Source organism: Triturus cristatus, chromosome 5_2, assembly GCF_964204655.1.
Source record: "Triturus cristatus chromosome 5_2, aTriCri1.1, whole genome shotgun sequence".
Classification (NCBI taxonomy): Eukaryota; Metazoa; Chordata; class Amphibia; order Caudata; family Salamandridae; genus Triturus; species Triturus cristatus.
Window position 1 is genome coordinate 860,673,838 of NC_140588.1, and position 12,664 is coordinate 860,686,501.

Consider the following 12,664-nt stretch of genomic DNA (forward strand, 5'->3'; position numbering starts at 1 on the left):
AGAGTTATCAACACTTTATCTCAGACAAAGTGGTGATAAATGTATCACCTCATTCACAAGCTGGTTGTTCTAACAGCCGATATCACCAGTATTCATGCAATAGCAGCCGCAAAAAATATCGCCACAGATGACACCGACAATTAACGCTAATGATATGCAGAGTAGGCGTTCCCGTGGAAAAAGCCGCAACAACATCACTTGACAACATTCTCAACGACCAGCCAGATTGGTGATAAGATCACAAAACATGCGATAAGACACGTTAGCAGCAGGGATTTAACACCTGCTCTTACCTGGTGTCAAGTTGGACGACAACCTGCACCATAAAAGGGAGCCCAGCCTAGAGCCACACCTGAAGAACAACAGATGCAATGGAGCTACTGATCATGCAGCCTGGACACCCAAGAGGGCCACAATACCCACCGCCACCACCCCCAGGACCTCCCCCGGGTCCCTACCCCAGGCACCCCCCCGGACAAAGATATCTCACATCATCTTTACAAAATCATGACAAAACAATTCACCTGTTGTCGCACAATTACAACAATTAACATTCATGTGTGGTCAGAACAAGTAGAATCATTCATTCACCATTGAAATTCCAAATAAAATATCACATTCAAATGTAACTCAAAGCAACTATTTGGAAGAGTCATGGCGGGTCTTCCCTCGACAATCTGTTAGTCACTGCCTGCAAGACAAAATTCAAGATGAGAAGGTTTGTCATGCACTCATCAAAGGACAGAGAGAGAGAGTGTGTGAGAGAGAGAGAGAGAGAGAAAAAGAGAGAGAGAGAGAGAAAGAGAGAGAAAGAGAGAGAGAGAGGGAGATAGAGAAAGGGAGAGAGAGAGGGAGATAGAGAGAAAGAGAGAGGAAGAGAGAGAAAGAGAGAGAAAGAGAGAGAGAGAGAGAGAGAGAGAGAGAGAGAGAGAGAGAGAGAGAGAGAGAGAATTACAAGGAGCGCAAGGACGCTCGGGCTCTTGGCTCATACATGCCAACTGTTGTGTGAGTATCGCTATTGATGCACCATAAGCCTAATGCCTGGCATCAATTGCAGTGCAAAAGTCACATCACATTTCCAAAATGCAAGCAGTAGTCAGACTAACATTAGCAATAAAAGATCCTTTGTCACAATACGTAAGGCAGAAGGACATCTGCCCCTCTGACCTTGGTCCTGAATGCGGCTGGCACCCCCTGAGAGAGATACCATAGCAGATGTTGATGACTCCCAAACCATGAAATGTGCTAATGAAAGACCAACGTATCCTCACCCCAAACACAGAAGTCCCTGCTTGAGGTACTCCTGCATGGGATGCCCGTGACACTTACGTACACAACAACCCATACGCCCAAACGTTGTACACCCATACAACTCATTGCTCTGAGCTGAGGCATATCAGCCACATAACTGCTGCAGGTCAGAAGAGTGCCGGTTCTACAAGACCCACCAACGCAATGGCAGGACATCCTGGGCACATGCACAACCCCCGTCACGAGGGACTGTACCGTGCACGTATGCTTAATTTGTTGAGAGCACTGCCACTGGCAGGGTTGCGCATCAGTTACCGTCTGAGCTTCCATCTTGGGTATGTCACCTGCGTCCAGCCCTGGTTCCACTGTCGATCATGCACATTCGAGTGGCCCATGGATGTCTGCCTATCCAACAGAACGGTACCTGAACTGGATTATGACTTGTGTGTGCGCCCTCTGTTGGCCCATGAACAGGAGTGCAACCGTGATACCCGTGCTTGGGATGCCTTGATATGTGGCAAATGTGCTGGCAGCTGTGCATGGGAGATTGCACAAGTCCACGTGTGCAGTGACCACATCGAGGCGCTCCCCTATTGGGCCGTATTAAGGATTGGTGAAACGGTGTGGACAGAGCACATCTGTCCGGACCAGTTAATGGATTGGCTCTCCCTCGTGTTTTTATTTATTTATTTAGTGTTTCATATAGCGCGGACATGACCCAGAGTAGGGTATCAGAGTCCTTTACATTTACCTATAAATAAACAGTAGAGTTACCAGTCAAGTCATCAAAATTCTGTAGTTGTCCATTGTTTTTGAGAAAAACATTAAGGCATAATATACTTATGTATGATCCACAACACACAACATTAAGGAATAATATACATATGTACGATCCACAACTAGGATAAGGTTCGCTAAGAATTCGCATTTGTAGGATCTTGGTGGATGGGTAAAAATGGAGTGACTGTTGAGATTAAGGGAGATATTTAATCATATAAAAAGATTTGGCTTCCTGTTTGAAAGCGGAGATGGATGAAATTCTCCTAATGTTTAGGGAAGAGCGTTCCAAATTCTAGGCGCTGCCCCTGTTAAAGCTTGGTCATAAGCTCTGTTCTTACGGAACCGGGACGGTTTAAATAGTAGGTCTTCATGACTCCTGGAGATGCAGCATCCTCCTGATTTTCTGGGCTAGGTACACTGGTGTGTTGTAATGTATCGCTTTGTGAGTGATGCATGCTATTTTTTTTATTTATTCTTGCTGCATAGGGCAGCCAATTAAGCGCCTTCAGATGGGGTGATGCAGTCGAATTTTCTGGAGCCGGTTATAAGTCTTGTGGCCACATTGAGACAGGCTTTCAGAGGGGCTGTTGAGATCTTGGGGAGACCAGTTGTGCAATCGCTTTAATGGATGAGTAACTACTTTCCTGCAGCCACAACTGATTGTAACCCAGAGCACAGGTCCCAACACCCTGTTGCATCTTGGAGGAATGGTCACATATCCCACCACAACAGTGGACATGTCTGCATTCGCCTGGACTCAGAATGCATGTGTGTGCACCTCCGCGTGTTTACACACACCTGTGCAAGGAGAGGCAGTCCCATGGGCGGAGCTGCACAGAGTTGTTTGACAACGTTCCTAAATCTGACATACTGCTGGAGGTAGAGTACACACATGGCAAGGTAGTACTACATGTGACCTTATTGGACCCTTTCACCTGCTCACTGTCAGCAGCGCAGTCAGTCGGCGCAGTCTGGTGGTACAGCAATATGCAGATCCCATGGTCTGTGAGTCGTGTCCCCTGACAGGGGGCAATGAGCAAACGCCAAACATCACATAACTCGTCCAGCAAGGCAAGGTGGGCTGAGACCGTTGCCATCCGTAATGATTGTTGTTCATTTTTGCCTCCCCATTCCTTGCACCTCTACATGTTCCTGTGCTGCCTGTTAGTGTCTGAAGCATTGGTCTGCATGTTATGGCCCTTGTCTTTCCCGTACTGACACGCACATGCTAATAAAGTCTACGCAACTTCACTAGTGTTCAACTGTGATGAGTGTTGATTAGAATGACAAATCGCATGCCTCAATGAGCATTGTCCGTACACAGGGAGGGACTGACTGATGCATTGCACTTGGGGTGGAATCCTTATTGACAGCTCCACCTCTGTGAGCCAGACATTGAGGTTGGGATAGTTGCTGGTAGACCTGTGCTCTTACGTGTCTTCAGCAATGTGAGTATGATGTCCAACTTCTTGTCATGTGGATCAATGTGATCCATCCAAACAGGCTGTGTCCACACAGTTGAGTGTGAGTAGATATGCGCAGAGATGATCTGTTGTCACATGTGATGGGGGACACTACTTCAGGACTGCTACCCAATTTGACATTTTTACACACAGCCCTATTTAATACATGGACGTGGGGCTACGTTGGGGGGTTGCGAGATTGTAGTTCATGAGCAATGAGGCCACAGCTAGTTCACACCTTCACAGTCATTTAATTGGCCATGTGGGTCAGGGTCAAACATGTGCATTGATGTCATTTCCCAGGGTGTACCTTTTTGTGCAATCAATGTCCCTACATTCACCCATACTGTTATACTTGATTGAACATAGACATGACACATCAGTGTGATTTGGAATGTTTTATTCACATTCTGTGGAGTGTCGGAGCTGGAGCAGTACATGGCCATGCAAAGCTCACATTACATGGTTGCCCAGTGGAGGGCCAACCAGAGTCCTTTGGGGAATGACAAGTTACTTGGAAAAGGAAGAGTTCAGTCCGCAGCCTGATTGCTGTGTCATTGGTAACCAGAGCAGATATGGCAGTCCATGTCGAGGTCCAGGTGAATGTTGCAGAGTGTTTTGGGGGACAGTGGAAGGTGTTGTTCCAGGGTATGATGCAGAGGGCTGAACCAGGCAGGAACAGGCCATATGGCGGGGATGAATGCTATAACCTCCTTTTTCACACAGTCATTACCATCCACATCTTACTCCTCTGATATGTCGTCTGTGTCTGGTGTGTCAGGTGTGTGTGGTGGTGTTATGGCTGCATCACTGTGTGCCACTGACACATCAGGGTGCGGAGGTGTAATGGCAGCATCACTGTGTGCCAATGACACATCAGGGGCCGGATATGTGTGTGTCGAAATTCCTGCAGCAGTCATCTGGGACAGGCTCTGTGGCAGCAATAGCAAGATGAGGATCTGTAGGGCATGGAAGATCCCAGCTACATCTCACTGGTGTTCAGCCGTGGCAGCCATCCTTCCAGCCTGTATCCGCTCCATGTTCTCCATTGTCCTCTGCAGCTGTGCCAACTATGTGGTGTCCTCACTGGAGCCTGTCTGACTAGACAGTGCTTGTTTCCGAGTAATGGCTCCAGCGAGGTCAGCCAAGAATTGTTTTAGAGCATGGAACGGACTGTGGGTGTCCGATACGGACTTTAAGTGGTCCCTGATGGGACTTATACACCCACGTATGGCATCCAGTTTGGCTGCCATGAGGTCGAAACCCACCCGCACCTGTTCAGCCAGCTCCTTCTGGCAGTCTAACACACGGCGTTGGAATGTCATGTGTCTTTCCATGAGGTGATGGGAGCCAGCCATGGTGGTGGGTGCTTCCTGCTGTGTGATTTGTGCAGGGGTGGGCTCACCTTGATGCAGTTGGGCTGCCCTACTCCTGGAGGTGGGGTTCGGAGGCTGTCCACTAGCCGTTGGAGGGTGTCGGAGCAGATGGCCAGGGGGTCCTCTTCATCATCAGTGGAGAGATGTCTGGTCTGCTCGGCAGGAGGTGTTGATTGTCCCTCTGCAATGTAAAGGGGTGATGTAGGTTAACAGTGTGTTCCATGTATGTTGATGCATTGTACATGTTTACATACAGACTGCATGACAATGTACATTGTAATTGTTTTGGAGGAGCTGGCTATTTGATGGGAGACAGTGGACATTTCGACTACATGACGGATGTGAGGTTGTACTCATACATTATCATCTCACAGTTTCCTGCTATGCCAGATGTGACTGGCCAGTTTCTACACACAAGCGACACCAGTTGTGTCCTCTGTTCTGTAGTGAAAGTGTTGCACTTTGTAGCTGTAGGAACCTGGGGTCACCAGGCCCTATGGGCGGTAACGTGGCGCGAGCCGGTCGGGCAACCAGAGGGTTATGTGTTAAGCAACCATACACCACACACTCCTCATGGACTAGGGACACACTCAATAAGTGACGCCACACCGTTTAAATTATGCAAATACTTCAAGTTTATCCAAGTATAGCTGGTCAGTTGCAGTTCAGGAAGTAACAAGGCGATACATGCATCATAATACCATCCATCAGTAAATACGGCAATCTTGGCGATATTTATGCAGTGCCTAACCTCATTCAGATACCCACGGCAGTTGGCTAAGTGCGGGTGATTATAGCGCTGTGCGCGCTAAGTGAGGCCTTTCCCTGAACAGGCCGTCTAACACAGCACGATACTCGTAATGGGTGACATCGGGTACATTAACAAGGAGCCTGTAGAACTGAGCGCTCCTCGTAATCGATGGCCCCTAATCCTGTGAAGCAAAGCATATAACCAAGCGCTACGCGCAATCATTTACCTGTGAATACATTTGAGCAGGGCATATACCACCACGCGCTACTCGCGATCATTAGCATATAAATACTTTCGAGCAGAGCATCTAACATACCACGCTACTCGTGATCCTTAGCATGTAGGTACTTTCAAGCAGAGCATATAACATAACACGCTACTCGTGATCATCGGCATGTAAATACTTTCGAGCTGAGCATATAACATAACACGCTACTCGTGATCATCGGCATGTAAATACTTTCGAGCAGAGCATATAACATAACACGCTACTCGTGATCATCGGCATGTAAATACTTTCGAGCAGAGCATATAACATAACACGCTACTCGTGATCATCGGCAGGTAAATACTTTCGAGCAGAGCATATAACATAACACGCTACTCGTGATCATCGGCATGTAAATACTTTCGAGCAGAGCATATAACATAACACGCTACTCGTGATCATCGGCAGGTAAATACTTTCGAGCAGAGCATATAACATAACACGCTACTCGCAGTCCCGGTCTCTCCGGCTGGGGAAGCGGAGTCGGTGGTGTGAAGCGCCACACGAGGGTAATGTCAGTCCGTACTTGGGACGGCTTCCCGCGGGGAGGGTTACCGGACTTGAGGAGCGGGTCCTTATGCTCCGGTGCAGTTCACAGAGCACCGTGCTCAGTATCGTGGAAGGGGGGCACAGACAGGATCCCTCGGCGGGGTCTCTCCGTCGCGCAGGCAGGCTAGGGGACTCCCACGGAGGGGACAACCCGGGCCAAGTGCGGTGTGGTTCCCAGACCAGCAGGGGGCGCACCAGGGGGGATCTCGGCCTCCGGGCTTACCTCCGTCTCGGCGTCAGCAGGCGTCCGTCCTCACGACAATGGGGGAACTCGGCCCCGACCTTGCGCACCTCCTCACACGGCTGCGACGGCAGCGACTGGGCCCCGGGCTTCTCCTGGGCCTCGCGACACAGCAGGGCACTTCTCCAGGGCCTCGCGACACAGCAGGGCACTTCTCCAGGCCTCCAGGCCGCGGCGGTGAGTGCGCTGGCTTCGTCGTCGCAGGAGGGGGGCTCAAGTTAAGGATGGGGATATGGTGCTCAGCGGAGCACGCTGCCGGGGGTCCCAGACCAGGGCAGGGAGCGCGGGGGTCACAGCGCTAGTACCTGGTCGATCCCCGGTGGCTTGGCAATCGGCTTAGCATTTAGTTTGATGGGTCAGCTTGGACACGCAGTCTCAGCTCTGGCATTCAAGGCTTACAGCTCGCTCTTGTCATGCAGTCTCAGTTCTTACAGTTAGGTTTCAGTTCCCAGTGGACAGATGAAGTCTTGTGGCGCAGATGTATCTGGCGCCCTTAAGGGGTTCTGTTACAGGGGGTAGGAATGGAGAGGGCGACTAGATCCTTCCTAGTCAGGCTGGCAGAGAGTCTCTGGGTCCTCCTACTACTGGGCAAGATCAGTGGGATTCACAGGGCACCTCACTCACTTAAGAGGCAGTACCTAAATCCTGTCACTCTCAGAGGCATAAGTCCCTGGCTAGGCCCTACCGCCTACACTCCTGGTGGATTCTTCCAGCTCTGCTTCACCCCAATGGCCAACTCACCACAAAAGTTTCCCTCCCACTCTTAAGTAGCCCTAGGTCAGGTGACCTCTACCAAGGCGGCAAAAGTAAAACCCCACCTCCCTTCTAGAAGGTTCCAGCATCTTCCAGGAGCTTCCCCACTCTACCTATGGGACAAAAAGGCGGGCTGGTGTCGCAACATTGTTGTGGGTCCCAGCCAGCTCCTGGCAGCTAGGGTGCTACTATGAAAAACGACCACCCTGCAGTAGCAGGGGTCGGTGGCAGCCATCTTGGGAGAAGGGAGCACCTGCACCTTAACACTGATTGGCAATGAAAAGGCGCCCGGAGACCTAGTCCAATATAAAAATGAGGGTGGAAAAAATGAGGCACGATACAAAAATAGAAGGGGAGACCACCCTAGGGCTGACAGGTCCGACAGTAGCACATTGTCGTCAATGTTAATGTGCTGTGATTGCTATGTGTGTGTGCTGCATTGTGGGAGAGTCGCCCCTGCAGCTCTGATTTAGCGGCCCCTTATCCCTTTGGGGCGGTGTGCCTTTGACTTGTGTGCTTTTACGTTGCTGAAATGTTGGCGACTTGGGTCATTTGTGCTCTTGGACAGTTTTTGTGGTCTTGTGCATTGTTTGTATGCAGATATGTTGTTGGCGTCAGGGGTTGTATGTGCACGTGGATGTGTCAGAGTGTAACCTGCTACTTTGAGGATGTGATCCACACCTGGCCACCTCAGTGTCATGTCTTGCACCATGTCATGTATTTTTACTGCAGCCATGCTATCGGTCATGCAGTGTCACTTGCATTGTAAGTGTGGCTCACAGTGCCGCTGCTTTGCTGGATTCAGCACATATGCATGGGTAGGTGGTGGGATTGGTCATAGGGAGGGAGGCCCCTTGTGCACATAGTGGACGGGGGCCTACTTGGTGTTTCTATGTATGCTGCAGTGTCCCAAGGGTATCAGGGACATGTTCCACAATCATTGTGGGTGTGCAGTGTGCTACATATAATTGTGCATGTGTGCCATTGTGCCCATCTCCCCGTCCCCCCAGTCCCTGGTTGTTACTCACCCTATTGCTGTTTGGTCAGGTCATATTGAGCTGTGTCTGGACTCCCAACTCCTTGCACCGTCTCCACACTGATGACTGTGGCCACCATTTCCTCCAGCTCATCCAGCTCCTCCTGTGGCACAGGATTCCCACCTCCAGTCGCCATTACTGCATTCCTGTTGGCAGCGAGTTTCTGCTTGGTTTGTCTTTTCACATCATGCCAGCGCCTCCTGACCTCCTCCATTGACCCCCTCAACATTCTAACTTCATTCACCTTGTTCACGATGGACTGCCATATTTCTGTTTGTGTTGCCAATGACACAGTGGGGGTGACAAACAGTTGTTGGTAGTGTTCTATCACCTCCGTGACAATGATCAGGTTTTCCTGCGGACTGAACCCCGTCTTCCTCTTCCTCCTCTCCTTGCCCTTCCCCGAACACGGGGTTCCTGGCTGGTCCTCCGTGGAGCTTGTGGGGTTTGAGTCATCCTCTGCACTCGGTCCGGGTGCGTTCATGGTGCTAAACAGTTTATTTTGGTTTAGGTGTGTTTTTTTTGTTGCTTTTATAGTGCCTTTTCCCGCATGACAGGTGGGAATTGCAGGCCTGTCGCTGGTTGTCGCAGGTTTTTGTATCGCGATTTGGGGCATCGCAACTTTTTTCGCGTTTCTCATTTTTTCGGCATCGTGTTCATTTTTGCACGGTCATTTGGCGGGCTATTGTGTGACTATCGCATGGTGCCGCCGGGTTGGGAATACAACGTTAACACTGTGTTATTTTGTCGAGATAGACTGCGATGTGCAGAGTTGCGTTAAGCTAATTTTGCGATAATTATCAAATGTTCTTGAGAATATCCCCTAGATTGGTTACAGTGCAGTAGAGTTTTGGTGTCCAAATGGTTATATTCTTGGGAATGCACAAGATTCTGGATGACTTTGAAAGAAAGTGAAAGTAAAGAAATCGAAAATGAGATAAAATAGCCAAAAATCAAATTGAAAATGTTGTGCTCATTTAGGATTCCACTTATGTGGATAATTTTGGAAAAAAAACATGTCAATTATGAGTAGCCACAGGAAGTAGCTGCTACCCCAAATGTTAAATTTGGATACCACTATAATCTCCTTTGCTACCCTAAGTAGCAAGGCCAGGCAACATGACGGTAGCAGCCTACTAAGAGTCCTGCCTACTTCATGCTGTCCAAAAAGAATAATTGATGGACAGAATGCAGAACAATGTCATACATTCACACCAGTACAGAGATCTGGGCCTAAATCCATCATTTTTCGTGCACAACATGCCATTCCAGTTTGGACCCAGCCATATGCAAATCAGTCTTGACCATGTGCCCAATGGGAACAGTCCAGCCCGAACTGCTAGGCCACATCCTCACTGGACTGGAAACAAGCATCCTAGGACCGGTTTCCGGCTTTCAGCCCTCATCAGCCAGGATAGCTTGACTCCAGTGGCATGGAGAGCACGGGACCCACGTCTGGGCATACCCGTCCCACTCGGGGTGACAAATGCAAAAAGAACAATTGATGGACAGAATGCAGAACAATGTCATACATTCACCCCAGTACAGAGATCTGGGGCTAAATCCATCATTTTTTTCCTCACCATGCCATTCCAGTTTGGACCCAGCCATATGCAAATCACTCTTGACCCTGCGCCCAATGGGAACAGTCCAGCCCGAACTGCCATATATCCCTTCCTCTAACCCACAAGTGGGGTAGAAGTATGAAGGATGTGACAGAGGTCAGCCATGAGATGCCATAAGGTGTTATAGCGTGTGTGAATCACGATGGTACCACCTTTCATCCCAGAGCCTTGGATTGGGGAACGTTTGAAAAGAATAAAAAATTTAGTAGTATTGTTATGAGTAGACTAAAGTCCTGCCTTTCATCATGTCTAACTTTTAATTAATATGATAATTCTTGTTGCAACCTATGTAGCAAATGAAACGCAAGCGATGCAAAAAGCATTCCTTTTAGCATGACCACACCAAGAAGAGGTCACCAATCAATTTTTGGCGCCCTTTCTATTTAAAATTATATCTCTAAATGCAAGAAATAAGAGATCCTCTGTGAATGCCTCTATTGATGTTGACTTTCCACCTCGTAAAAGTTATTCTGGCACACTTGACCTCATTAAACCGATTTTGGAAACGAACAAATAATAATTGAACACTTTTTAATTTTTTCATCTCTCAAAGAAACGTAGCCATATTTTTGGGAAGATCATTTTTTATATAAGAATATAACTTTATTATCCTTAGTCGAGATCTTCTTTTGGTGTTTAATAAAGTACTAACTACTAAAACGCTACCTTTGCTTTTCGTTTCCCTCATCCTTTGAACGTTAACGTGGTTCATTACGAATTCATTAGCATTTTATTATCGGCTAATAGCTGTACATCACCCTCGGTCCAAAAAGAAGAGTATGAGTTGAATTTACATATCGCTTCCAAGGTGAAAGAGAGAGAACACTTTGGCTCTCGAGTGCTGCTCTGCAATCTCAATGCAGGCAGTTTAGCACTGTCCAAAGTTATATGCTCAGTCTTGAATACTGAACGTGGTGTACTTTTAAGATGTCTCTGATATGTCGTGTAAACAAAATGTATCAAAATATACCAGCGTTTTTTTATATTTCATTTGAATGTCGCTGAATATTTTTGCCCCGTTCGAGCGAGGTAAGTCAAGGAAGCCAAATCTGCGATAATAAAGTATTTGCGAATTTCAGGCAAACATACCACTCGTACAAGAATGGCCCTGTGCAAATTATGTATAAAACACATCAACCAATACCTGTCCATGAATACATTGTTGAACAGCACAGGTCGTCCACGCATAACTAAATATTGGCAAAAAGACATTAAAATTGTATGTAAATTCAAATGCACTTTGTATTGTCGTTCACATGTCACAGCACTATTACCTCCTATGTAGCCTCTCATTGATATGACCATGGATGTACGCCTCCCAAAACCATTGTACGTGTGTGCGTATGAAGGGGCAGATTTACGAGCCCCCTGCGCCACCAGTAAGTCACTTTTTGTGACGTACTGGAGACGCATTTCACTTCCCCATATTTACAAGGAGAGGAAAAGACGCCCTGCGTGACTTTTCCTCTCCTTGTAAATATGGCCCCTTCACACGCAGCACTTTGCGTGGAAGGGGCGTTCCATGGGTGTTGCTGTGGGTGTTCTCACGCAACACCCATGGAATTAAACACATTTCCAGATTTACAAGCAATCGTAAATCTGAAAATGCCTGTAGTGCTTGTTTTTGTGCACAAAGGTGGCCCTTCCTGCACAATAACAATCTCCCCATGGCGCAGGCATCCTTGGGTGTCTGCTCTGGTGCATGGCTGCAGTATGTGTGCCAGCGCTGGGGAGAGCACAGGAATGCGACATATCCTTGTAGCTATGTCACATTCCTGTGCTCTGAAAGTGCCGCAGTGTGGCTCAGTCAAAGGGCTTGCGGTGCCGTGCTGTGGCACTTTCGTGTAGATCTGCCCTGAAATATAGTAACCGACATGGTAAATCGCACTGCTGCAATGTTGGCCCATGTACGTGTGCATATGTGTGTGCACTAATAAAAATGCTCACTGCCCACCTGACGCAAGTTGCAACTTGAGACTCTATAACGAAAACCATGCTGTAACCCGCCTAGAAACATAACTGGCTATAAGTTCCTTTGTCGATTTTATCTGTTCCTTCCCTAATCGATATGGCTCGCCCAACCACATACTTGGCAAGACCAGAAAGAAGTAGGAAGTGTAAGACTTTAGGATGGTATGAGTTTTGCCATAGGCCACCAATTCATCTAAAGGCGAAGCTATTGTGGCCCAGATTTGCAACACTTTGAACTCGGTTTGCATCAGAAAAGTGAGGAAGACCTAAGCAAAGTGTTGCATTGGGATTTACTCAAGAGCACAACACTTGTTTGTACAGGAAAGTAGTCCTAAAGTAATGCAAAATAACACTATGAGCTTACCGTTTGATGGTACATGGGAATTCCCTTGCAACCACACAGGGATTTTAATGCCTATCTGCTAACATAGGTAGACAGGGATTTAAATCAAAACATTATGCCTCCTTGAGGCAGGTGTAACGTTGGAGGAATGTTTTCTTTTCTCAAAAAAGTGTCTAACTATGCAGGAGTGTTGTACTGTACAACACACATAAAAAGTAGGAAACGTATTAAACTTTATTAAAGTAAAGTATTTGTA